At 43.1% G+C, this 24,039-nt stretch overlaps 1 protein-coding gene across 4 annotated transcripts in view; it reads right to left on the bottom strand.

The window, feature by feature from the left end:
• Positions 1-24,039, bottom strand: part of JAK1 (Janus kinase 1) — a 97,170-nt gene that overhangs the window by 72,233 nt on the left and 898 nt on the right. The gene's annotated exons all lie outside the window — the stretch shown is intronic.

Genomic DNA, 24,039 nt, shown 5'->3' with positions numbered 1-24,039 from the left:
TTTAATTTAATTTTAAATGACGCTTCTTAAACATTTTGAAAATCTTGTTTATTTTACAATACAACACTATTTTAGTTATATAATATATAGGCTTATAGAGAGAGACCTTCTACAAAACATTAAAATGTATTACCGGCACGCAAAACCTTAATTTAAAATGAATAAATGAAGACTCGGCACATCGCTTCTGAAAGGTTGCCGACCCCTGATCTAGCCCTAAGAGCCTAGAGGAGAAAGCTAGGTATCAGATTTGACAAAATAAAAGGCATTCAAAAAGCCATTTGAATGGATAATAAAAATACCCAGATTTGAGAAAAATGCAAAACTTTTCCCACAATACCACACAAACACACACAGAATGCAGTCCCTGAAGGCCGAAGGGACAAGAGAAAAATATATCTTTATGCATACACTTCATTTTGTGACATGCTTAAATACCACGGTGATTAGTGCTGTACAAAAACCTAGATAGATACCTTCAAAGATTTAACATGACCTTCAAATGAAAAAATTCTCTGCACTCTTTTGCTTCTCTATAATGTATTTAAAGGCCTGCCTTATTTTGTTTTAAACACATGAAAAAATGCAGGCTTTTTTGGGGGGGGCTGAAGATCTCAAACTAATGGATTGTGACATCAAGGCACTGAAACCTTGGCAAATGAGACAGGAACAAAGTTTAGTCAGACTATTTAAAACTCTGGTTTTTTATTAGCTTTTGTTAACATCTAAATAACTAACTCTCACACACAGGAGAAAATTTATCTTTGTGAAAGACTCAATCCCGTACCTGTCCACCTAAGGACTAAGAAATTCCCCTGAATTTTCTCTAGTTCTTCCAGGAGCACTTCAACAACTACAAAAAAAGCAGGAAAAAACAAAACAACACAACTCCTTCCAAGCCTTCTTTATCCAGACTGAAGGAGAAACAGTAACAAATATCTTATCTCTCCTTTATGGGTACCCAGAAAACATGATATTCCTTAGCTACTAGTTTCCCCTTTGACCTAGATGTTGAAGGACTCAAACATAAAAATCTTTGCTTTTCTTAAAACGGCCTGTCTGCGTATCCAGTTACAAGATTAAGGGCTCAATTATCTTGCACTAAATACAATTCTATCTTGAAAAGTGAAAACAAATAGCATCTCCAGGTCCTACTTTAGTTGTGCTTTAATTACTTCTACATCAAATTTGCTTAGTGTACAAAGTTAAAATTTTATTCCTAGTTATCCTCTATACAAATGCTACCCTATGATCTGAGAGTCAAGCTAGATTCTCTCCTCCTTTCACATCATCACCACTAAAAAAAAAAGTTCTAGGGGCCAAATTATGCTTCATTTACACCTGTGTAGTGCTATTGGCTTTTACAGGGATTGTGTTTCTATAACAGAACATAATTTGAAGAAACTAGGTCAGCCCAAGTGTAACTGAGAACTTAATCTGGCTTTGCCACTTTTTTACTTTATTACTAACAACTATGCATGAAGAAAACAGGATCATTTATTTTTCAGATCACAGGCTGTGGGGTTGAATGAAGTTATTTGCAGATCTAGCAGCTAGAAAGAGACCTCCATTTACCTGTAAACTAAGAAAACTTGATATGAAAGTCAATGAACCACAATCAATGCAGAGTTTCATGATACCATTTTTAGAGTATCACCTTTTAGATTTTAAAGAATGCCAGTGTTCCTATAAGTACTTCCAATCAGGCCAAATTCTTAATAAAAATGTATCACCATGTAAAAGGCCTTAAAAGTCTTCTTACAACTCCTCCCTCACTATGGGGTGGGGTGAGGGGTGATTAAGGGAGCTTTAAGAGGGGAAACAATCATATAGGCTGCCTGATCCCTAAATAGCTTTTACAAAAGGGTATTTGTCCTCTCCAACAGACATACAAATTAATAGTTACAAACTCTTATAATGAGAAGGTTTCCCTATACAGTACTTTGTTGCACAGATGTGCACTACAACATCTTTGTAAGGTAAGTCTATGCAATTAAGTACTACCAGTGCTTAGCTTTTTCTTAAACTTATCTTGCTGAGCCTACGTTTGGCTCATTTAGTCCTGCAATCTTAGGTGACTATGTACAAAATGAGTAGTTCCACTGAAATCAACAGGAGCAAAATTATTAGTACTGTTTACAGAACTAGGGCCATAGTCTGAACTTTCTCACATATTTTCATTAAACAAACCCTTGCTTTTTCAGTATGAGTAAGGATCTGCATAACTTTGGTAAGCCCTAAATCAGCCAGTTAGGATAAAATTAAGGAATGAAAATGCAAAACCCTCAGCCGTTCAAACTCACAAGAGAGTATCAATGTGTTTATTTTCAGAATGCTCAAAGGCCAGTTAGGGATCATTCACAGGCAGCGTAGAGCTTATGCCTTAAAACTTGCAAAGTTACACCAAAATCCTATCTGATCCCTGCAGACAAATTGGAGAGTATTTGCTGGTCCTGAACAGCTCAGTTATATGTACTGAAAAGCAACTAATGCATATAGTTGTCAAGTATCAGAGGGGTAGCCGTGTTAGTCTGGATCTGTAAAAGCAGCAAAGAATCCTGTGGCACCTTATAGACTAACAGACATGCATCCAATGAAGTGGGTATTCACCCATGAAAGCTCGTGCTCCAAAACGTCTGTTAGTCTATAAGGTGCCACAGGATTCTTTGCTGCATATAGTTGTGGCTTCTTGTTAATTTTTTAAGTCTTATCAAAAAGAGTGCCAAATCCTGAACGTTTCTTTAAACTACATCTAGTTTACCAACCAATTCAGTAAAATCAATAATGATCTTCTGCCCATGCTTCAAACTGTTTGGGTAACTAATAGTTTTAAATGGAGGGAGGAGCTTGCTAGTTAGTTCTGGTAACATGATGGGCTATGCTTTAGGGTTTTCTAAAAATAAGATCATATTGGTCCAAACTGTTAATGTTGCTAACAAATTACACATGGACTGTGAAGCAAATATAAGGTAACTCCCATTTAAAAAAGTAAATTAGGCAGTTCAGCTCCTATGTCTTATTGAAAGCCAATACCACATAAGCCCCTAAATGCCTATATCATTTGAAAATGGGACTTAGCCTGCTAAATCATTTATGCCTTACAATGCTGAGCTGAGCAACACATAAATACCTGTAAAAATCTGGTTCCAAGTGCCTAGCAAACCTATTTCTTCTTAATTCTTTTCCCAGAAGAGAGCATTACAAAATTTTTTTTAATTCCTTTTTCAAACATACTAATCTACTTCAATTAAATTTTAGAAAAAAGACTCAACCCTTCGACAGATATTTCTACCTCAGACACATTTTACAAAAGCCTAAGCTGCTTGACAAGGATTTAATGGAAAGGCCAATGAAACATAACCTAAAATCTAATGTTATTAAGAAATATTAGTCAAATTTTATAACTGATTTCAGTATTCATATTTGTCTGATGCACCGTTAATTAAACTTAGCTGGTGACTTAATATCAAAACATCAGTTAAACTCTATCCACGTGCATACAGGAGCAAGTGTCACAACACAGGTTAATGGCTGAACAGTATATGTATATCTTATGATTCAGTTACATGTTATAGTTAAGGTGACCAGACAGCAAATGTGAAAAACCAGGGTGAGGGGTAATTGGAGCTTATATAAGAAAAAGACCCAAAAATTGGGACTGTCCTGGTTAAATCAGGACATCTGGTCACCATAGTTGTAGCAGAGGTTGACAATGTTATGTCTAAGTCGAGCCTCACCAATTTCATGCCTGTGAAAAATGTGTCAGACCATGAAATAAGCCCTTCCCCATGACATCTGATCTCCCCCTTGCTGCTGGGAGCACCCCAGTGATGGGGCTCCTAGCTGCAAGTCTCATCTGGGCTGGGGAGGGAGAGGACTTGTCCTTCCTCTCCAAAGCTGTTCTTGGGGAGATCAAACCACCTCAGAGTGCCTTCCCCTGCTGCAGGAAGCTCCCTGCCCGGCCTAAGAGGTTCCTGCAGCTGGAGGTGACTTGTGGAGGTAGGTCAGATATCCCTCTGGTCCTGGGAGGGCCCCAGCTAGGGAAGCTCCTAGGTGCAAGTCCCTGCTGGGCTGGGAAGGGAGAGCACTTGTCCTTCCCTTGCATATGGGGAGGTGAGGGGGAAGAGATCAGACCCACTTCCAGGTACTTTTTGGGTTGGGACTCCCCATGGATACAACACCCTTAAATTTCAGATGTAAACTGCTGAAAATGTGAAATTAACCAATTTTAAAATCCTCTGGCCATGAAATTGATCAAAATGGACCATGAATTTGGTAGAGCCCTATGCATAAAGGATGAAGTCCTAATAACAGCCTGTCTGCACATAAATGTAAAATATTTACCAGAGAAAATTTAAGAATTCTATTTCATGCTATCGCTATGAAGGGAGATCCTGTCAACAGGTTGGCAGGGAAGGGATTAACACACCATTTTGTGAGAGGAAAGACCACAAGTACTGGACCTTTGTGAATAGCTTTACCAGTTAGTTGGGCAGAATTAGTTTTGTGGAACTAGTTCTGCCTCAGCACACAAAGATTTAGAGGGTTGCAGTCTTGTCTATATACAGAAATTATGCCACATTAATTTAGGTCGTGGTTTTGCAGCTATTTAGCTAAACGCAATGCAACTTTGTATGGACATGTACATCAGTTCATCTTGACCTTGTTATGAAAACTAGACTTGCATGATGTAAATGTCCACACATAAAGTTTGCATAGAGTTAGCTCAGGGGTAGGCAACCTATGGCATGCGTGCCAAAGGCAGCACACGAGCTGATTTTTTGTGGCACTCACGCTGCCTGGGTCTTGGCCACCGGTCTGGGGGGCTCTGCATTTTAAGTTAATTTTAAATGAAGCTTCTTAAACATCTAAAAAACCTTATTTACTTTACATACAACAAGAGTTTAATTATATATGATAGACTTAAAGAAAGACACCTTCTAAAAACATTAACATATATTACTGGCATGTGAAGCCTTAAATTAGAGTGAATAAATGAAGACTTGGCACACCACCCCTGAAAGGTTGCCGACCCGACTTAGGTGTTGTTTTGCACTGATTTAGCTTTCACTAAACCACTGCAACTTCTGTATTTAGCCCAGGACCAAGGGTAGTAATGAGGAAGGATCTTTAGGAAGAGGACTGGAGCTGAAGAAAACTATAGGGATTCCTCCACTTTAGAACTTGGCTAATGCAAGCCACGCTTTACCAGTACTTTAGCTGAGGGAAGCTCTGTTCTAGCTGTATTTGATTACTGAAGAGACAGGACAGACTCAATATTTACCTGTTTCACAGTAAAGTTCACTGCAAAAGTGTATAAACTTCCCCTCCCTTCTTGTTCTAACCACCCTGTCATACATTGTGTATTTATTGTCAAATAGCTATGGAACCATTTTAATAGCATACATAGTGCCAGAAGTCTTACAGACACGCATGAAGGCAAAACAAAGATAACTGAATGAGAGAGTTTACTGTGTAAATCATGGTGTTGTATATTACTCCTGGGAGCATTCTGCACCAAAATATTAAAAATTCTGCACAGAATATTTTAAAACTCTGCAAATTTTGTTAAAATAACATTACATAATCACATCAGCTTCAATTATTTCAAAATACCTGTCAGCAAGTATGTCTGTAACAATACCGACACACGCACACACATTTCCCCAGGAGTAGTGAGGAACTGGGTTGTCATAAGGGTTTCTCTAACTGTTTCTCTGTCCCCTTCCCCCATCAGAGCCCAGCGGGGTGGGCCATACACCCACAACCCCTCCCCCATGAGCCCACCTGTGGTGCCCCCCAGCCAATACACCCCAAAAAAACCCTCTCCATAGTCCAACAGCAGCGCCCCCCCCCCAGTCCAGATACCTGCACCCTCCCCACCAGAGCCCAGATGTGGAGGCCTCCCTTGCTCAGATACCATCTTCCCTCCCAGAGCCCAGGGATCCAGAGGGAGAAACAGCCAGATACTCAGTCCCAGGCTTGCAAGGAGTTTCCTGAGTGCTGCCCTCTCCTTCCCTCAGGGCATGCTGGGAACTGCAGCTGCCAGGAACCCTCTAGCTCCCTCTCACTCCCTCAACAGTGTCTTCTATGTGCAAGCTGGGCTCTGCTGAGTCCAGAGGCCCCTAGCAGCACTGCAGCCCATTTCTGTGGGGGAAAAGAAATTCTGCGCACATGTTAATTTCTGCAAAATTCTGCATTGCTCAGTGGCACAGAATTCCCCCAAGAGTAGTATATATATTCTTCTCAAAGGACATCCAGTTCAAATTTGCTTGTCAAGAGACTTTTTTCAAATTGCCAAAACAAAAGAAGTCAAGCTGTGTTCTGCTGTCTCTTGGTATATAACTACAAGCAGATTCACTAACTGGGATATAGAGGTGCATTTTATTGATCTATGAACCAAAGCAGAATTTTCCTCCTTGTAAGTGTATTGGCTCAGCTGTACTAATCGGAGTAAAAATTCCTTTTTGTCAATAAACAGATATGACCCTAAGGCAAACAGGAATCAGAGAGATGCTGAATAGAAATATGTTGGTTTTTAGAGTCATTTTTCTGACCATAGCCACACTTTCTGGAAGATGTGAACTTTTGAGTATCCTCTGTCAAGATTTTTTTAGATATTGAGACTCTTGGGGAAAAAAAAATCAATACTTAATTTTTAAAAGTCAAATAAAAAGCATTTAAGCCATCCTTTGTCTGGGGGAGTCAGGGATTTTTGTCTTAGAGAGAGAGACAGTTATGAAGGCCATGAAGTCATAAGATCACATCAGAAGAATCTGAGTCCATTAGGAATGTAAACCACTCTAATGGAACTCCTCATTACAGGGAGGGAGGGGAAGAAGTGTCATGCTATAGTTCTAGAACCATAGGTGTGGGGGGGTGTATAATATATGTTATTCCATCTACAATCCTCAGGCCACCAAACCAGGACAAAAAATGCCACAGAGAAAGTGGAGAAGTTGGGAAGGCTTATATGTTGAGAGTTGGAGAACAAGCTGAAGTCAACAGGAATGATCATGGAACGAGTGTGTTTCTAGTGGGGTTCTGCAGAGATCGGTACTAGGTCTGATGCTATTCAACACTTTCATAAATGAGTGGGAAATAAATATACAAACTGCTGATAAAATGTTGCAGATGACAAAGACTGATGGAATGGTAAATGAGGACAGGGTAATCATACTTTGGTAAGTAAGGCTCATGCAAAAAATGCATTTTAATACAACCAAATGCAAAGTTATACACCTAGGTAAGAACAAGGAATGCAGGCCATACCTACAGAATGCTAAAATAGCCTCTCATTCCCAACATAGTTCAGTTATTTCTACCTCTTCCTGAGTAAACAAGACAGACAAGGAGTATGTACAAAATGTATAACTTGGATTGAACAAATGCCTGCCTATAATCACAGCTGTTTCAAATATATTTGAGGGTTGAGTTTTCCTTTTTCTCATCGTGTAAGAGGCAATCCGCTTGAGTAAAGGCATATACCAGAGAAATGATTACAGTGTAAGTGGCTCCATGACACTTATGTGGCTTGGCAACACTGCGCAAACAGCAAACAATGCAAACGAACAGACCTCAATATGAAGCAATCCAGTGTCACGTAAAAGGGGACACATCTAGCTTAAGCACCTGACTAATGCCTGGTAAACAAATATGACTTAGTCCAAACAAAAGTGTTCAGTATGATCTTAAACTCTGCTGAAAAGGGGAAACTGGACATAAGTGACTTACGGATGCCAAGGAACAGCAAGTTGTTGGAATTATACAGGTGCCCAAGTTCCTGAGTTGCTATTTTAGTTTTATTTTGTGTTTCTATGCACTGCAATATGTCTCTAAAAATGTGAGACTAAACCAGGTAGTCCTGTGAGTTTCACCTCCTGACAAACTGTGCACAGAGTCTAGGTTTGAATAATCAGGACAAGCTAACTCAAAGCAAACAAAAGTTAAATTTTAACGTGTCAAATTTGTCTCAAATGACTTTTTCAATCACAAATCCATTTGTTCCACATTGGCAAAACTGGATATAGATTTTCAAACGTTCCATCTGGGAGGATGTACCAACACAAGATCACCATTTCCCTGAAGGATACTTGAAATTAGAATTACTAGCAGTGAAGAAACTGAAGCAGCAAATGAAATGTCAATAATGAAACAATTTTGTGTACACGATATCAATTCTCACCTATGGCCCCATATATGCCTTTATGGAAAGTGAGTAACAGTATGTAACCATGGCATGTTATGAAACAAGCTGTAGAACTAATGATTTTTCAATCACTTATTAAGATGAGTTAAGGGAAAGATTTGGATCTTAACTCCTCTGGTTAGCAAACTCTGAAAAGATAATTTCCTGGCCTGCACTTGAGCACACAACCAAATTTTATAAACAGATGATTACTATAACATTCATAATTGGCTGAAAAGCTATGAATAACCATTTAAAGGTAATAAGCAAAGGGGGGAAATTAAGTTTTTTTGTTAAAGCAAGCCCTGCCACACGCTTTCTCTAGCAACACTCTTGACACACTATCTTCCTACAGTTTCACCAAAATTGCTAGGATGTTATCATTCAGGGCAACAGTCAAACTACGGCATCCGCCTTGGCTATGCTAGCTTCACTGTGGTTGTTACCATGCATGGGAGGTAGCAACAATGGGAAAAATCTTAGTAGGGGAAGGAAAAAGGCCTTTGGTGACTAGAGAACTAGTGAAACTGACCAAGAGGCAGGAAAGTACAAACTAAGCAAGTCGAAAGGTCTTTTTTAAACAAACAGTCTTGACTAACTTTGATATCTACTGAGTATTGAACAGCCAATATATCAAGGTGGTCCATGCTAGAAAATTAGGTTGGCATAATTACAACACTCAGTAGTGTGAAAAATCCATACCCGGGGCGAGGTAATTAAACTGACCCAAGTCCCCATGCAGACAGCACTAGGTCAACGGAAGAATTCGTCCATCAACTTACTTACTGACTCCCAGGGAGGTGGATTACCTATGCTGACGTAGTGTCTATACTGAAACGCTGTAGCATTTCAAGCATAGACAAGTTCCAAGTCTCAGAGGGTTTGTCTACACCCCAAGCAGTATCCTGCAGCAGCGAGACTCAGGCTCACGCTATAGCACTAAAAAGAGGTGGGCAGATGTTTGGTTTGGGCTTGGCTGCTGAAGCCCATCCCTCTCCTTAGGCTTCAGAGCCTGAACTCTAGTCCAAACCCAAATGTCTACATAGCTATTCTTAATGCCATATTGTGAGCCTGGGTCTGCAGACCCAGGTTCTGAGGCTCACTGCTGCAGGGTTCTGCTTGCTACCTAGACATATCCCAAGCCCAGCTGTCAGATTTGAAATGTCAAAGGTTATGTAGAGGTACTTAGTTTCAGTCCTTCTATCCTACTCTGCTGTCTCCAACTCAAGACAGGTTAAATAAAATAAGCTTAGCCAGAGAACTTTAGTGTGAGAGAAAATCAGCACAATCAACCCAATGGCTCATGCCAATTCTTAGTTTTAGGTAGTGGGAGAAGAGAGCTGGGAAGTATACTGCTGTTATAGACATCCTTATATCACCTGTTCAGGTTAGGTTTCAGGATGACAAAGCACAGACGCTGACTGAGTGCACTGAAGCTGAAGCACCTATGGGGGAAAAAAAACTAGTGGGTGCTCAAAACCCACCAGATCAGTTGTTCAGCAGGCCCCCACCAATCAGCTCCTCCCTCTTCCCCCCACCCCCGCACCTCTTGGAGGGGCAGGAAGAGGCAGAGCAAAGGAACGTGCTCAGAGGAGGGAGTGGAACTGGGATGGGAAAAGGTGGGGCGGAGCCTTAGGGAAGGGGCAGAGTGGGGGTGGGAAAAGGCTGGGTGGGGGCAGAGCAGGAGCAGGAAAAAGCAGGGCTTAGGTGGTGTCCTCCTTGGGGGGTGGGTGGGGGAGCAGGGTGGAGCACCTTCGGGGGGGAAAGCTGAAAGTCAGCACCCATGTCACAAGGAATCTAAAACAAACAAACACTCACTTTTGAAGAATTAGCACTTTTTTTATTTCAAATTAAAATATAAATTAACCTTCTATTCTTCTTCGAGTGATTGCTCATATCCATTCCAGTTAGGTGTGTGCGCCGCGCGTGCACATTCGTCAGAAAACTTTTACCCTAGCAACTCAGTGGGCCGGCAGGTCGCCCCCTAGAGTGGCGCCGTTATGGTGCTCGATATATACCCCTGCTGGCCCACCCGCTCCTCGGTTCCTTCTTACCGCCCGTGTCGGTCGTTGGAACAGTGGAGCGCGGCTTAGCTGACCTCCACTTCCCTAGCTACTCGTAGTTCTCGTATATAGTTATGCAGTTATAATCCTTTTATACATATATTTGTATAGTTATACGTTTTTTCTTTGCTAACATAGTTAGTTTAGTAATAGTTAGCGGGGTTCAGGAAGTAGCCCCTTCCATGAACCCGGTGCCGGAGCCCATGCACGGCTCACCGGGTTTTAAAATGGGCTCGGTCTGCCAGAAGCCGATGCCGAAGGGAGATCCACACGACTCCTGTTTGAAGTGCCTCAGGGAATCACACTTGACAGCTAAGTGCCCCATTTGCAAGGCTTTTAAGCCGAGAACAAAAAGGAGCGGGGCTTTCACTTACCCCTCCACCTTTGGCGCCGAGTGATGATCAAGCGGCTGGTAGAAGCGCCTCCTCGGCACCGGACCCCACCGGTACTGCCAAGGCCTTTCGGCACCAGCCGTCGCCGGCACTGAAGTCAACTCGGCACCGCTCCCTTCCTCCGAGGTCGAGAAAGCCTACGATTCCTGCTGGTGCCTGACGGCTCCCCGGCACGCGCCGTGGTTGAGCCCGCTGCTCCTGCTGCTTCCGTGCCACCTGCATCGCAGCCAGAGAGCTCGTCTAAGTTGGATTGCCCGGCACCGACACCTGCAGAGGCACCGATGACATCGGCACCGTCGATTCCAGTCCCCCAGGGCCATTGAATCCAGTGCCTGACAGCTCCCCGGCACGCGCCATGGTAGAGCTTACTTCTCCCGCTGCTTTTGTGCCAACTGCACCGCAGCCAGAGAGCTCGTCTAAGTCGGATCGCCCGGCACCGACACCTGCTGAGGCACCGACGACGTCGGCACCGTCGATCCCTGTCCCACAAGGGCCGTAGAATCCGGTGCCTGACAGCTCCCCGGCATGCGCCGTGGTTGAGCTCCCTGCTCCTGCTGCTTCCGTGCCAACTGCACCACAGCCAGAGAGCTCATCTAAGTCGGATCGCCCGGCACCGACACCTACCGAAGCTCTGACGACCTTGGTACCATCGATCCCGGTCCCACGAGGGCCGTCGAATCCGGTGCCTGACAGCTCCCCAGTATGCACTGTGGTTGAGCCTGCTGTTCCCTCCACGCCGGAGACATTACCAACGGCGAGGGATCTCATTGCCATGACAGAGTCGATGCTGCCTGACCCCGGCACCGCCGGTGCGGGTAATACAGTCTCTTCATATGACCGTCCTCTGTCAGCACAGCAGAGCGGCACCGTTCATGATCACGGTCCCGCAGACACTCCAGGTCCCGTCGGCACACCCGACACCACTTGCAGTCCCGGTGCTGTTTTCCTCATCGGTACTGGTCGCACTCGCCGCACCGGTCGGTATCCCGTTCGCCGACCCGCTATCGGCACCGTTCCGACTCCCGGCACCGCGACAGGTACCTTGACTCCTGTAGCCTCTCCCCGAGCCTCGAGATCTCGGTCGACCTCCCGGCACCGTTCTGGTTGAAGGTCTGGATCTCGTTCCAGGTACCGGTACGCCTCCTGATGCCAGTCCCCGGTGCCGAGTTGGGCAAGGTCCGATAGAGTCAGAGACTCTGCCCGTGCCTTCTGTTAGTACCTCCATGGGCATCCAGACACGCATCCGTGTCATCCCACATGTGCAGATCTTATGCTCAGGACCACGATTCTGATACGCCCCCCGACAATCTGAGGTGGAGGAGGTCCCAGAGGTAGAGGACCCGGTATGGGGCCCTCTAAGGGGTACGACTACTTGTCTGTCCGCTCTCCTCTCTGCTCACTAGTCTTTCAGTCTGTTAAGGAGAGGTATTGGCATGGCCAGCGGGCACCAGCCCCGAAACCAAAGGAGGCTTGGTGAATGAACCTGCTTGGCCGCCAGGTGTACTCTGCAGAGGCCCTGCAGCTCTGGGTAGCAAAGCAACAAGCTTTGCTTAGCTGCTATAATTATAGCACCTGGGTGAAGGTAGTTTAGTTTATGGAGTTTCTCCCTTAAAACTCCCGCCAAGAGTTCGCTGCCGTCTTGGAGGACGGGGGAAAAAGGTACCCAGAGCGTCCCTCCAGGCCTCGTTGGACGCAGCAGACTCAGCAGCCAGGACTCTGGCCTTTGGTGTCGCCATGAGGTGTATCTCATGGCTTCAGGTTTCAAACCTCCCGCCAGAGCTGCAGTATGCCATTCAGGATTTACCCTTTGTTGGTAAAGGCCTCTTCGCGGCAAAGACAGCCCCAGGCTGTGAAGCCTGATGGACAATAGGGTCCTAATGCGCTCTCTCAGCATGCATATGCCAGCGACCAAACGCAGGCCTTTCTGTCCCCAGCCGCCATACTCTGTGCCTAGCCAGAGACAGGACTTTGGCAAACGGCGAGGCCAAGGTGGTCGCAGACGAACGTCAGGACCCCTAAAGAGCCAAGGTCAAGGTCCCTCGCAATTACCACTGGGACCAAAGACGAACCTTCCAAGGTGCACCTGAGGGCGGTGTACCAGTCACAGGCCGGGATCCCAATCCCGCTTTCTCCTGGCGTGGCCCCAGTTAATTTCAGATCGCTGGGTCCTGCGCACGGTGGAGTATAGGTACTACCTCTAATTTGTTCCAGCCCTGTCCCCCTTCAGGGACCCCTCTCACGAGCAATTCCTCGTACAAGAGGTGCAGATGCCGACTGACGAAAGGGGCAAGGGGGTTTACTCCTGTTATGCCCTAGTCCCCCACTCGAACGGAGGTCTCAGACCTTCCTAGTCCTGCACAGACTCAACCAGTTTAGGATAAGGTTGAAGTTCCGCATGGTATCCCTGGGAACCATTATTCCATCCTTGCCTCCTGGGGGCTACTATGCCGCCCTCGATACGAAGGACGTGTACTTTCGCAACGCCATCTTCCCTCCGCACAGGAGATACCTCCGCTTTCTAGCCATCCGTCAGTACTTCTGGTTTACGGCCATAGTCTCCGCCTACCTTCGCTGATGTCGGATATGCGTTTTTCCGTATCTAGATGATTCGCTTATCCGAGGAGACTCCGAGACACAAACCACTCAGCACGTGGGCATCGTCACGGTCTTATTCACAGGTCTAGGCCTGATGATTACTATAGAGCAATCCACTCTGGTTCCCACGCAGAGGTTGGACTTCCTAGGGGCTATCCTGGTCTCCTACCTAGCCGGAGCCTGCTTATCACAACTGCAGTTTTAGGCGATGGCAACAATCATCCGAGGTCTGCAGGCTTTCCCAACGACCTCGGCTCGTACTTGTCTCAGTCTCCTGGGTCCATGGCTGCCCGCAAGTTTGTAACCAAACACGCAAGTTTGTAACCAAACATGCCAAGCTCCGCCTCCGTCCTCGCCAAGTCCGGCTCACCTCGGCGTACCACCCGGACAGGGAGCCAATGGTCATGGTAGTCACCGTTCCCTCGAGCACCTTAGGCTCCCTAGAGTGGTGGCTAACTCCCTCCCTGGTGTGGGCAGGGATGCGGTTCCGTCCGCCCCAGCCCTCACTGCCCCTGATGACGGACGCGTCATCTCTCTGCTCGAGTGCTCATGGTCACCTCCGAGCTTAAGGCCTTTGGTCTTCTCGGGAGCTGGCATTCCACATCAATGCCCCAAAAATGAGAGTAGTCCGCCTGGCATGCCAGGGGTTCCAGCGGCAGCTGCGAGGCCGTGGTATCTCGGTGTTTACAGCCAACACAACGGCCATGTGCTTCATAAATAACCAGGGAGGGACATGGTCCTCTCCCCTTTTGTCAGGAGGCCATCCATTTCCAGGACTTTTGCATGGCCCACTCGATGGAACTGGTGACGTCCTTTCTCCCAGGTGTTCGGAACGTCTTGGCGCTTTGACTCAGCAGGTCTTTCCTGTCTTACGAGTGATCACTCTGCCCCATGTGAGGCGTTCTGCTTTCCAGAAGTGGAGATGTTTCCTCACATAGACCTGTTCGCTCACCGCGAGAGCAGAAAATGCCAGATGTTCTGCTCCTTCCAAGGTCTCTCCTCGGGATCGATCTTGGACCCATTCCTGATGCCGTGGAAAGGCCAACTCCTTTATGCCTTCCCACTGTTCCCACTGGTTCATTAGGTCCTGCTCAAACTCCGCAGGGGCAGAGCGCGCATCATCATGATCACTCCAGAGTGGTCCAGGCAGCACTGATATACCACATTGCTCGACCTGTCAGTAACCGACCCAATTACCCTGCCACCCCACCCAGACCTCATCACTCAGGGCAACGACAGGCTTCGTCACCCGGACCTGCAGCCTCTTCGCCTCACAGTGTGGCTGCTGCGTAACTGAGCCGGGGTGACAGGAAGCCTTCCACCTGGTCAACGTACCAGGCCGAGTGGAAGCGTTTCTTCTATGGCTGCAATACGCTCGATCTTGCTCCTACTGAGGTCTCGATCCCCTCTATTTGGCCTGCCTCTGGCCTTCAGCGGCAGGACCTGGCAGTATCATCGCTGAGGGTACACTCGGTAGCCATCTCTACCTTCCAGCCAGGCTAAGGTGGACGTTCCGTGTTCTCACACTCTGTGGGTTCGAGGTCCCTCAAGGGCGTGGAGCGCTTGCACCCTCGGGTGCGCCGCCCAGCCCCAACTTGGGACCTCAACCTAGTTTTAACCAGACTTATGTCTCCCCCATTCGAGCCGTTCGCGACCGGCCCTCTGCTATACCTGTCTTGGACAACTTTCCTTGTAGCTGTTACATCGGCCAGATAGGTCTCCGAGCTCAGAGCTCTTACGGTGGTTCCGCCGTACACTAGGTTTCACAAAGACAAGGTGCAGTTATGACCGCACCCGGCTTTCCTCCCTAAGGTGGTTTCAGCCTTTCATGTTACCCACAGCTCAACGCAATGGGCGCAACCATTGCACTCCCTGGACATCTGTGGAGTGCTCGCATTTATATTGCGCTGACAGAACCATTTCGTAAGGTGCCCCAGCTCTGTCACGGTAGCAGACCAAAGGGCGGGCTTGCTTGTTTTCCTCTCAGAGGATCTTATCTTGGGTGATGGCGTACATCCGCACTTGTTATGATTTGGCTCATATTTCCCCAAGCCACATCACCGTGCATTCTACCAGGGCTCAGGCTTCATCTGCCGCCTTGCTGGCTCGTGTTCCTACCCACGAGATCTGTCGCGCAGCTCCATTGGTCCTTGCTCCATACCTTTGCTTCGCCGTATGCCCTGGTTCAACGGTCAAGAGATGCTGTAGCCTCTGGCTCAGCAGTTTTCATTCTGCCACATTTCACTCCGACCCCACCGCCTATGTAAGGCTTGGGATTCACCTAACTGGAATGGATATGAGCAATCACTCGAAGAAGAAAAGACGGTTACTCACCTTTGTAACTGTTGTTCTTCAAGATGTGTTGCTCATATCCATTCCACACCCGCCCTCCTTCCCCACTGTCGGAGTAGCCGGCAAGAAGGAACTGAGGAGCGGGTGGGCCAGCAGGGGTATATATCGATGGCGCCACTCTAGGGGGCGACCTGCCGGCCCACTGAGTTGCTAGGGTAAAAGTTTTCCGACGAATGTGCAAGCGCGGCACACACACCTAACTGGAATAGATATGAGCAACACATCTCGAAGAACAACAGTTACAAAAGTGAGTAACCGTCTTTTCCTTTTTGGCAACAGGATGAGTCTGATTCATCCTAGGTGGATTAGTCAACAAAAAATACAATTACAGTGGGACAGATTGTTTTCCTGTTTGCTACAGTGGAACTGGGTATGGGTTCATTCTAAGTATTTCCAACTAATAAAATTGAAACAATTTGAAAAATATAGTTTCACTTGGAACATTAGCAAGCTAGTTTTCACCAATTGAAGTTTAATGTAGGAGTTAGATGATGATGGTTAATGACTACCACTAATAACTCATTTTAATAAAAGATCTCAATTCCGTGTAAATTCCTACTATGCCAGTTGTCACAATGGCTAACAATCCCAAATGCCATTCATTCTCAGAATATTTCTCAGAATGGTGCTGCTGAAGTGATCAACAATGAAAAGGTAGTGATACTTCAGTAGTCATTAGGGTTCAGTGTCACTAATCATTTGTATAACTGTAGCTGTTAGAGGCTACAACCGTTAAGGATTCTACTCTAGTAGACACTGTACAAACATATATAGAGCCCTACCAAATTAACGGCCATGAAAAACGCACCATGGACCATGAAATCTGGTCCCTTCCTCGTGAAATTTGGTCTTTTACCCTACACTACAAAAATTTCATGGGGACACCAGCATTTCTCAAGTTGGGGGTCCTGCCCCAAAAGGGTGTTGCAGGGGGGTCAGAAGGTTTTTAGGGGGGGTTGCAGTATTGCCACCCTTACTTTGCTGCTTCAGAGCTGGCTGCTTCAGAGCTGGAAAACGGGAGCTGTTGGCCAGGTGCTCAACTCTGGAGGCAGCAGTGCAGAGTAAAGGTAGCAGTACCGCAACCCTCCCTACAATAACCTTGCAAACCCCCACCCATTCCTTTTTGGATCAGGACCCCTACAATAACAACACTGAAATAAAGAAATTTACTATTTTTAAAATCCTATGACCGTGAAGTTGGTAGGGCCCAAAACATATAGAATGAGACAGTCCCTGCCCCTAAGTGCTTCCCAGTGTTAAAGCTCCTGGTGGGAATTTTTCAACATCGATTACAGGCAAGCACCTAGCTCCCACAGGAAACAAATACAGGAGAAAGGTGCCTAAGGCCTGTCAGATACTCAGAATGCAAGGAGAAACAGGCACAGAGAAGTGACTTGCTGAAGGTCAGACAGCAGGAAAGTTGCAGAGCCAAGATCAGAACACAGATCTTTTGACTCCCCCTCCAAGAATTAACACCCCATTGGTAAGTGGTAAGAGGATGGAGTATACACCTGTTTCAGGTGTTTCACTCAGTATGCAGACTCAGGGAGACCAGAACTACATCTGTTCATATTCTTAAGCTTAGTTAGAAATTTAACTTTTTAAAACTTAAATAGGTCAGAAGCCAGACATATGTCAGTATGACATACTATTGAGTACTGGACAAGCCAAGTCCAACAGCTGACACCTCCCTCCCCTTTAAGTAAATCACCACATTAAAATGAGTAAGATTCCAAATACTTAAAAAGCACAAAGCTATCAGCTGTCAATACCTGCTGTGGTTTTGTTAGCCTGCTATGGTGTATTACTTTTTAACACCTAGTTAATATTAGGCTGTTCTTGCTATTTTTGGAGCTCAGCAGCAGCAGAGCTAGATTAGAACTGTGACCTGTTATTCTGGATCACTGGGGCTTCTCAGTTATAAGGATTGTTAGCAAAAGTGAATCTCTCTTGTATCAACTTGGCAAAACTAATATCCATTTAGGTGACAGAAAATATAATGTTCTTATCCTTCAACGGGCATTAGAGTTACCAGATCCTGTGTAAACATTCCCTTTGAATCTAAGGGCCAGTTTCAAATATGTTCTTATCAAATAAACTGTAGTCAGTATCCCCTCATTTGTTTTCACTGACTTCTCAGCCACTTTCTCCCTTAGTTCAGCATAACTTGAACTTTGTTTGCTAACTCAATCCTATAACTTCCCACCCTTTCCCTTCCCCCATTTTATCTGCAGAAAAATGAACAGTCCGGCAAAAGATACCTATTAAAAAGATTAACAAGTGTTAACTTATGATACAACTCCTATGAATAGAGAGATGTATATTCATGTCAACGTTGGCATCAGAAATATCCAGACAAGTGCCAACTGAGACAAAAACAAGCTACAGGCGAGTCTCATCTTACGCGGGGGCTCCGTTCCATGGTTAGCGCATAAAGCGAAAACCGTGTATAGTCAAAATTACATTGAGTTGAACGGCGGGCGGAATTGCTCACACTACAGTTACAGTATTTAAATTATTTTTCATTTTTTTGTTTTTGCCAACCGCATAAAGCTGAAATCACGCATGTTAAATATGCATAAGATGCGACAGACCTGTATTATAATGAGGATGACAAAAGCAAGACATGAAAAGTGTCTCATTTTGTATTGATCTAAATGGAATTTGTTGTTCCAATTATTTCCTCGAGCTTACTATTTTTTTCTATTAGTTATTTATTAGATAGCTTACTACCCTACTTAACCAATCAGAGAAAGCATGTTATGTGAAATACCACTTACTTAGTTGGTGAACTTCTGTAAAGCACTCAGATATTGTGATGAGGAGCAGGGAATAAACATCTTGATAGATTCCTTACAGGGACACAGCCCACTCGAAAACCAGTAATTCCCTCCTGCAAACCTGCCTATGAGACACCCTGTCAATCTGTGGATTTTTTTTGTCACTTTCCTAGTTATTCTAAAAAATTCTCCTAGTCTGTGAAAGATTCATATAAACGGACAAACAGAAGGAAATGTTGACAGTGACCATATAAAAACTGTCAAAACGACAAAGTAATTTAATAGAATAATTTTTCCTCTAATCTTTCATGTCTAACTGTAGCTATTGTAACGGCAAGTTTAAAAATAAGGGGAGGGTGTTTTAAATCTTTTGTCCCTTTATGACTATTTTACTCCTGAGTTCTCAAAATCCTACCTCTTGAGGTTCAGGTACCTCTTCTTCTGTTCGTTCTATTCTCCTACTAAGATGGATTTTGGTATCCTTCAGCCCTCTAAAAAGCTTTATTGCTGAACAGAGCAAGCAGAAAGCACAATAACTGTCTGAATCATATGTTCAAAACACTGAAAGCAATTTGCTATAAATGCAGCGTTTGTTTGCTATTACCCAGAACTGAAAAATCTTAACTGCATCCTGAGTACTCTAGAGATTTTATGGTTGTGTTCACATCCTGAATACACCAAGGATTTTATTATTGCATTATAGCTTATATTGTTCCTGTAAGGAACTGCAACTTTTGGAGAGGAAAGGGAAGAAAGGCTCAAATGCTGCCAATTTATCATTCAAAGGATTATCTTCCCCTCCACATGCATACAGCTCCTTAATACTGAAGGGCAAATATACTTCCAACTGTTCATTAACTTCCAATAGATGAGATATGGGGCCAAGACCAAGACCATGGATCCAAACTTCTTTGAGATCAGCATCTAAACTTTGCAGCTCAAGCTTGTCTTTATAAACTAACTCTTCTTGTTTATAAATCTGCTTTTTTAGCTCACTGGTATTCTTCATGAAGCCTAAGACCTATTTTGTCATGTTTTCAGTGTAAAATATGTCCATCTCCTCCAGCTCAGGCTGGATGTATGATCAAACTCTGATCCTTACCTACAGATATAAATTTCTTGCCCCTCTGTATATTGTTTTTTAACCAGTACTTACCAAAATAATCCAAACACCTTGCTGTTTAGAAAAATTCAGAATAAGCTCTGAGGTAGAATGTCTGAGGACTCTCTTTTGGAGTTTCTCCAAGATTCGGTGGAAGGGGTGGAGAGGTAGTACTATCACCAATAAGATGGAGGGCCCACCCTCAAACTTGGCAGATCCCCAAAGACCTGCATGGATTCTAGGGGATTTGGTTCAACACTGAATCTGACCCATGGCACTCTTCATGCATCACCACCAAACTGTGGCAGCATGGTGACCCAGGAATCCCTTTGGAGTGCTCTGTGGAAAAAATAATACAGCTTAGAGGGGTAGGTGGGGGGATATGTGCATCCCTCCTACTCTTCCCTCTGTGTAGACCTCCAATTCCAGAATCTCCCTGTAAGGTCTTGGAGAGTATTGTGTGGTGGCTTATACTTCCACACAGGAAGGGGGAAGCCTGCACGTGGGTTTGAGAGAGATCCAGGCACTGGTTTGCAACACTATAAAATGCATGAACATTTCTATAGCTTTTACAAATTACTGTTGATCACAGCACAAACACAGTCTTTGTGAGAGCACCATTCCCAGTAAGTGTCTTTATTCAACCAATAAAGAACCCCGTGTAACTGTAATTTTCAGTCATCCTAGATGTGCGGAAAATACTTCCAATGGTAAAGGTACAAGAGTATTAGAAATCTTATTGTGGATTTCACCTTTCTAAAGTAAACATAAAGAGACTAATAAAACAAGGATAGGTTCGACTGCAAAAGTTCTGTCACATCTTTTTATAACATGTCAAGAAAAATTCCCAATAAATGCTTTGTTTTTCGTTTTGCAATTTAGACACCAGTTTGTTTTCCTATTATATACTTGATGTGGTGTTTACTTCCTGGTATTTAGCACTATTTTAATAAAGACCATAAACAAGTTAATTTGGAAATACTCAACTGTTCCAAAACTCTGTTAATATTCCTAATTACAGAATAAGATTCTCTTTTAGAACCATATTTTAATATGAATCTTCTTTAAAAAGTAACTAATCTTATTATTTGAATATTGAGATTTCTTGAATTTAATGAAATTAGAGATTCTTTCCAGTTTTAAACACGCTTATATTCTTCAGTAATTTATTTAAACTGTCTGAGACTTTGATTGTTTAAGCACAGTATAGCAAGTTTTTTCTAATCCCTCCTAACAAAAACTCTGTTTGTGGACTTGCTCTGTACAAGATTAGCAAATTCTTCTTACTGGAATTAGATGAAATGCCTTGCAAACAGGGTGGATAAAAATCAATGATTTTTTTTTAATCAAAAATCGGATTTTTTTAATAAAATGCTTTTTGAGGAAAAAACCTATCTAAAGATAAATTAGCTCAAAAATATCTCATCATGGAATAGGGATTATAAATTCTAATTCTATAGTATGAGACAATATATTAATGTAATGTTTAAGAAAAATTTTGTAAATGAGTTTCCATAGTTCATGGATTAAGGACTCAATCTTACGCAGTTCCACAGGCTTCTGTACAGATTTAGATTAATCTTTCTACTACCCAATGGGACTCAGTGCTCAGTCTAGAAGATACCATCAGAGATGCTTAGTTTTGCACTTCTCAAACTGTGGATTTGTGTCCCCAGAGGTAACATGCTTGTTAACAGCAAAAATGTTTTTAATATATAGAGCTGAGAAATAACAGACCTCAACTATATTGTCCTTCTGCAAATTTGCGTACATGGAGTCAATCCCTTACCTCTACCTAAAAGTGCAAAGTTTCAAAAAGTTCAATGAATAGAAGACTGTTGGGGGCGGAATAGATCTGGAGAAGGAGAAGTCTGGAGGTAAATGTGAGAAGCGAGGGACATATAATATTTTAACAAAACAAGCATGTTTACTGTTGAAGAAAACAATCCAGAATACATAATGTTGTTGTTTTAGTTAAATAAAACAATTTAAATGTCTGTTTGGTGGTGGTCTCCTCCTAATACAGCCTGGCAAAAAAATCTTCCAAAATTAATGATTAGCCTGTTGAACTGGAGATATTTCACCTCCTAATGACTTTATAAATATCTGCTTCATTTACCAAAGGTAAATGAAATAATCATTCATTCATTTTCTGATATAGCAGTAAAACTAATCTGAAAAGTTTTCAAAATAAAACACTGTTCAAAAATGTACAGTGTGTACCTTCTAAAAATGAAACCTACATCTGAGTTGTGAAGATACGTATTAAGGTTATAACAACCAAAAAGAATGCACTTTAATGTATAAATTCATGATTAAACTGAGTTTTCCTGAGTAGTGATATAAATCAATTAAATCAAATCCACCCTGCTTGCAAGTATTGTGAACCCCAAGTGGAAAGTGGACAGCATTTGCAAAATAGAAAGAGAACTGTGGGATTATGTGTGCAAATTATATTTTAATATTCCACATCTGATACCAGTCTAATCTCATTTATGACACAAGAACCATAAATTCTTTTTCTGATCTTCCAAAGTTATCTGAATGCATGTACTGCTCCAGTCTAGGCAACCTGCTTTGTATTTACAGAGGAACCTGCCATGTAATGCCATCTAGTACAAATTGAGTTCAAGGTGCAATTTCCTGCACACTTAAAAGTGCACAGAGGAAGTGCCTACCACTCCCCATATATGGTCACAATAGAACTTAGTCCACATTGTACCAGTGATTAAGCAGCATCTAAGATATGTCATGCTACTCAGCCAGAGTCAGGGAACTTGTACTTTTGATTTTGCCCCAAAACAGAAGAGCCTATATGAAGTCTCTTGTACAGAGAATGTAACTTGTCCAAGTAGTCTCTGGAGTTAAAAAGTTGAAAAACTCAGTCAACGAAAAAGTTGAAAAACTCAGTCAAAATACCTTGTCAAATGTAATACATAGCTCAGTGTAAACCCAACTCTTAGTTGTAGATTGGTTGTATCCTCCACATTTTCAGTGCCTGAAGTACTATTCCATGGCATCATAAGCTATGTAGGACCAAATCTCCTTATTACCCAAACACCCGATTTTTCAAATAAAGGATTCTAATGTACACTTACACTTCATAAGATTGGTGCTATTTGTAACAAGACTGAGTTTAAGCATTTTTCACATTGAAAGACAGCTACGTAGTCTCTGTTCTAATCCCCATATACTTAAGCATGGGTATAGACATATTTTACAATTAATAATTTTCTATGTCTATAGTCTACTACTAGACTCTTAGTACATGTGTTTTTAAAATAGTCCCCTCCTAACTTGACTATAGTGTTTATACTGCTAACACTAATAGTTAATTCTGTTAGATGTTTGGGGTGCAGGTACTTGGATGGGGCTGAAGATCAGATGTGATATGCCAGTTAGGCAACTCAGCCATTCTGTCTCAATGCTTACCCAACAAGAGCTAATTTAGACACTTTATAGTTAATGTCTAAAATGCACAATAAACTAGAGATTATGAAGGGTGCCAGGAGAAAGCATCTTCTCTTCAATCAAAAAAGGAGGTACACTGGCAGTGACAATGCTAACTAGGGCCCAATCCTGCAAACATTTTGTAACAGGATTTGCCAGATCTGGCCCTTAGTCTGCATAAGTAAAACCAAAACTAAGAGTAATTATGTTTCAAAGTATTTAGCTTCATTTACCTAAAGTAAACTATATGCGCCAAAAAAAAAAACAAACCTGATTATGTTGTGGAAAATTTGTGATCTTGAAATTAGTTAATGTGGGTCCTTTCTGGTTTCTGCATCTCCACCAAGAAATTCTTGCATTTGTAAAATTCTACTCCAGCTCGTGTCAACACGCATTTTTTTCATAGCTTTGTTTCAGCTAACAGATTTTTAAAAATTTAAAAAAAATATTCAGCTACTGCACTTTTAATTCAGATTAAGATAGGGTGAATTTACTTTCAAGTGTAGACAAGCCCTCTGAGTATCACAAGGAACAGATTTTGTGAGCAAAAAGTTGCCATTTTTACACATCTTTCCTAGTACTAATGAGCACTTATCAGGATCACACTATTTTGTATCTTCCAATGCCAATAAGCCATGCTGATACTTTTTCAGGATATAACTTTATTCTCTAGTGTAATGATTTGATTATCCTCAGTCTATAGGAACAAACTGTTTTCTTAAATGAAATTTCAACACTTTAAACTATCACAACCTGTAACATGAAGTAGCAAATTTAACAGTTTTTTCCCAACATCAATACACATGGCATCAAACAGAAAATTTACTGAGGGTGAAGGGTGTAAACATCTCAGACAGGAAGATTTAGGTATTGTCAACACTACCACGATTCCTGCCCACAAGAGTTTAGCAATACAGACCTTAATAGGGTGCATTTTCTTATCTAAACGAAATGTAAAAATGTCACTTTTTAGGGTGACCGTACAGTCACTCAAGCATTAAGCCCCTTGTGAGCTTTCACCTGGACCACACCTATTCCTGTCTGAAAAGAACAGTTCCTTTTTCTTACTTCATACCTAACATTACAACGTGTAGACTTCCTTATTCTGACGCATCCA

The sequence above is a fragment of the Gopherus evgoodei genome, chromosome 8, assembly GCF_007399415.2.
Source record: "Gopherus evgoodei ecotype Sinaloan lineage chromosome 8, rGopEvg1_v1.p, whole genome shotgun sequence".
Lineage (NCBI taxonomy): Eukaryota > Metazoa > Chordata > Testudines > Testudinidae > Gopherus > Gopherus evgoodei.
This window is presented reverse-complemented; position numbering and strand designations above follow the sequence as displayed.